Below are 5,304 nucleotides of genomic sequence, written 5' to 3' on the forward strand. Positions count from 1 at the left end.
AGGACACATGTGCATTGAATTTTGGTGTAATTACACGGTTTAACCTGTTCGTTCGGCCAATTAATTACTTGATTAGTAGGGAATTGAGAGTGGGTAAATACACTCTCCAGTTCTCACCCAACCCCTCACGTTCCCTCAATCTTCTGTGGGTCAACCATAATCCCATCCTTAGACACAATATGGCCCAAGAATGCCACAGACTCCAACCAGAACTCACACTTAGAAAACTTAGCAAACAGGCTATGTTTCTTCAACAACCCAAGAACCAAACGAAGATGACTCTCATGCTCCTCCCTACTCTTGGAATACACCAAGATATCACCAATGAACACAATCACGAAGAAATCAAGGAATGGCCTAAAGATGTCATTCATCAAAGTCATAAATGTAGCTGAGGCATTGGTAAGCCCACAAGACATCACTAGAAACTCATAGTGACCATATCAAGTCCGAAATGCTATCTTCGGAATATTCTCTCATTCCGATCTTCAACTGATGATCGCCGGAACGCAAATCAATCTTCGAAAACACTGAAGCACCCTGAAGTTGGTCAAACAAATCATCAATACGAGGCATAAGGCACTTGTTCCAAATAGTGACCTTGTTCAGCTGGCGATAATTAATGCACATCCTCATTGTCCCATCTTTCTTCTTCACAAATAACACAGAGCACCAAGGCGGAGACACCCGCCCCAATGAACCCCTTGCTCAATAAATCCTGTAACTGCTTCTTATGCTCTCTCAACTCAGCAGGCGCCATCCGATATAGCGGAATAGAAATAGGATGAGTGCCTGGATCTAAGTCAATATAGAAATCAATGTCGCGATTGGGTGGCATACCTGGCAGATCTGACGGGAATATCTCCGTGAACTAGCTCACAATAAGGGTAGACTCAAGGGGTGGAGATACAACAGTCGTATCACGAACATGAGCCAAATAGGCTAAACACCCCTTACGTACTAACTTCTTCGCCCGTACATCCCCAATATAATATCAAAGTCCACCATATCAAAAATCATTAAATCTACCCAAGCGTCATATCCCATAAAAGTAAACAAACAAGACCGGTAGACTCTATCAATAATCACAAAATCTCCGACTGGAGTAGACACATGAACAGGTATATCTATGCTATTACAACGCAAATCCCAACCAACGACATACAAATAAGTGGATCCAGGATCAAATAACACAGGTGCAACTCTATGATGGACAGAAATGGTACCTGAGATCACCGCATCTGAGGCCTCCGCCTCGAGACTGCCAGGAAATGATTAACAATGGGCTCCACCATGCCCGCCTTAAGATCCCCCTCTCGCACTCTGAGAACTACCTTTAGAACCATGAGAAGCACCGCGTTCGACCGAGCATCGCCTTCCAGGAAGCCCCACCTCGACCACTAGATAATGTTGGAGTCTTCGGTGGCTGATAATCCGGCCTGGGTCGGGGACATCTCCTAGCAACATGCCCGACATCTCCATAAGAAAAATAGGTAATAAGTGATGAAAGTTCGACACACACGGCGAAGACCGATAAAAGTTAAGGCTCGTCCACTAATCTGGAAAACGAACTCTTAGGGGCTCTCTGCCTGGTGGCTCACTGGTTGCAGTCTGTAACGCTGAATGCACAGGACGGCCAAAATATGGCTGATGCGGCCTCAAAAATTGACCAGCGCTCCTTGAACTAGAACTACCATAACTCCCCGTGTGACGTGGCCTTTTGTCACCACCAGCAAAGGCACGAGCCTTAGCGCCCTCAATCATAGAAGCATGCTTGATAATGGACTGAAAGGAAGCCCCTATAGACTTCATATCAAGACAAGGAATTTGTAGAGAGCCCACTAGTCGCCTAACAAAACGCATGATCCTATCGGCCTCAGTAGGGATCAAAGGAGTAGAATAGCGGGCCGTCATAGAACGGGTACGATAGCCCTCTCGCTAAAGACAAAAATTCTCCCTACGCGCAGGCCCGCAAGGACCGGGGGCACATACTTCTCAAGGAAGGCCCAGCAAATAGAGACCAAGTCAAAGCGGAGAGGAACTCGTGTCCGCAAGCCACGAATACCTCCACCACGTCTTCGCATTGCCGCGAAACCGGTAGGATACATAATCGAACCCCCGGGTCTTCACGATTCCCCATTCCCAAAGAACTCAGCGCATATCTAGAATAAACTCATAAGCATCCTCAGAAGAAGTACCAGAAAATCTCGGCGGCTCTAACTTCCTGAATCTCCTAACAAGGTTATGATCCAACGCGGTCATAACGACACGCTTCATCTGCCTAATACTATCACCAAAATCGGGTATCGCATCAATACGAGGAGCCATAGCTGCAGCGGGGTGTCATACCCGCGTAGGTCCCTACTTAGGGGTCTGTGCCCCAACTCTAGTCTGTGAACCCCCGCCGGGAGTAGTAACACCGGCTGCAACCTGCTGGGCATCAAGATGAAGTAAAACTCTGGCCATAGTATCATGCATGGCTTGATCCGAAGTAACCTCAAAGCAGTGTCCGTACCGGGGCCACACCATCCCTCGAGGGCGGCCTCGATCCGCCGATACTTCTACGGAGACGAGACTCTCTCGCTGCTGCCCTATTGCAGGAGCCCAGTCCCTGGCTGGGGCATCCCCACGGCCTCTCACTCTGCCGCGCCCTCTAGCTGTCGCTTACCCTCGGGTGCCGTTGTAGTTGCGGGCTCTGGCACCTGACCTCGGGCCATAGTAGCTCGAGCCCTTACTATCTGTGAGAAAAGAGATAAAAGTCATATACCAATTTGATCTTTCCAGATACCAATTAGAATAAAGCAGCACGAAAGAATGAAAGAAAGTGAGATTTCCTAAATGTCCTATAGCCTCTCGCAGATAAGTACGGAGCTCATCGTACTGATCCATGAGACTCTACTAGACACGCTTTTGTATTATAGACCGGGTAACCTAGGGCTCTGATACCAACTTATCACGACCTACTTTGCCTGAGTCGTGCTGGCACTTACCTTTCCCACCTCGGTAAGTGAACCCTCAACCCAACTTTAATAAATACATAAATAAATATCAATCAAGCGGAAATGAATAAATACGTAAGTCTCACAATATTATATAATAGAAATAATGCGGAATAATAAAATGCCCCCAAGGTCTAGTCTAAGTCATACAAAAGCATCTAAGAGAAAATAATACAAGTCTAGAATAAAAATACATAATAGTGTCTGTGTCTCTGAATAAGAATAAGACATTATGATAGAGAAGTCTTCAAGGCAAGAACGGCCGTGCTCACCCCCGCACTTAAGTGCTACGTCGAAGAAGACGACGGGCCCACAAGGATGGAAGAACCAATCGATACTTCCGTATTCATAAAGGAATGCAAAGCAGGCAGTCACATAATACAAAATGATACCGGTAGCATTATCACCACTAAGCATAGCTAAAAGACCCGTATAATAATGGAGATAAGCAGATAAACTAACAAGTATAAGTCAAACAAAATAAGCCAAGTACGTATCGATACCTAAGTAGAAACATCTAATCCCAAGTGTGCCAAGTCTCAATATATCAAGTCCAATCCAACATCAAGGCATAACATCACTCACCTCAAAATTAGCCATGGTGCAATGTAATGCAATAATGTATAAATGCAATGCAATGCCATGCAAATGTTGTGTACAAATGTACTCTGGACGAAAATATCGACATCTCGGTAGCACAGACCGGATGTGATTCGTGAAGTTTAAGTGCCACCGTCCCCGATCTTTTCCCAACACACAACGGGACCTCGGATCTTTGCCCACGAGGGGTCCTCACCGGCACCACTCTGGGGGACCCGCGGAGTCCATGCACTCACTCAATCAACGATTCCGGAACTAACATCGGATATCGGCCATCTCATGTCACTCAAGTAAAATCGAGCCCGACTCATCAAAGTATTTCATCACGTATCATCGTATTTCCACGATGTATCATAAAAAATGAGAGTGCATGCAAGCATGTATCAACATCAATAATCATGCCCAATATCACAAGTACCAACAAGGGTACGCCAAGCAATATATCTGAATCACAAATACCCAGTGGTATGACAATATAACCGAATCATAAGTACAAACGTGGAGCAACAATATAACCGAATACATACCAACGTGAGTACGCCATCAACATTGTAATCAAGATGATAAAACGAAATCAATATCTATCAACAACTCATGGCATCAAGCCGACACAATAGAACAATCAAATCACAACATAACGGGTGGCTAGCCCCGACACACAACAGGGCCCGACCTAAGGCGATATCACCCAACTTCATCCCAAGGTTTACATGCTTGTCTCCGATAATATAATCTAAATATGTGCTTCGCTATACAAAGTCTCCAAGGTTAAGCCATAACCTACCTGGATGGCGAAGCAGCATAACAAATCACTCCTATCGCCTTCCTCGTCGAGCCTCGAACCAAAGTAGTCTAGGCATATTCAAAATTTAGATTAGAAATCATGAAGAATGATACTAATATTGCTGCAATTCAATTTAGGTCAAACCTAACCCTAGAATTTGGGAAACGGGCCCTAAGGTCAAAACGGGAAATTCGAAGCAAAATATCAAATTAAGCACTAGGTGATCATAACCAACCACTAATTGCAAATTAACTCATAGATTTATTCAATTTTGAATTTGAAGCAAAACCCCCGATTTGAGTATAAACCCTAACTATTTGATTCGAAATTTAACACTAAAAATGGAAAATATATGATTAATAAGTTTAGATTCAACAAAATCTAGCTAAACCCTATCAATTTCACCACTATAAGCCTAGAGAAAATGTTCATCAAAACCCATTTCATCTTCGATTACTAAGGATTATTAAAGGAAAGGGGAATCTATGATGGGAAGGATTAATGGAATGGAAGAGGGATAGCAAGATTTACCGTCAATAGTCTCCTCAAATATCTCTAAGAATAGTCCCCAAAGCTCTAATTTCGAAATGGAAATAAAATGATGGTCAAAGGCTTTTAACACTCATTAATTATACACACAGCCTATCACCGCTTCGGCCAGGGACCACCCCGTGGGAGCCGCTCGGCGGTCCGCTCACCGCCGGAGTAAGCCTAAAATGCTTGGACCGCTCCAGACGACAGAGTCACCGCTCCGGCGATACCTGCTCGTGCTGGTGCGTCAAAGCGTGACCGGACACCAAAAAACTCACCTAAGTTCACAATTCAATCCGATTTTTGACTAATTCCGAGGCCATCTGCTCCATACCATATACATAGAAACACGCCAAGAACGCGCTCGTGGCCTCGATTCCCACGGATGTC

Source organism: Lycium ferocissimum, chromosome 12, assembly GCF_029784015.1.
Source record: "Lycium ferocissimum isolate CSIRO_LF1 chromosome 12, AGI_CSIRO_Lferr_CH_V1, whole genome shotgun sequence".
Taxonomy (NCBI): domain Eukaryota; kingdom Viridiplantae; phylum Streptophyta; class Magnoliopsida; order Solanales; family Solanaceae; genus Lycium; species Lycium ferocissimum.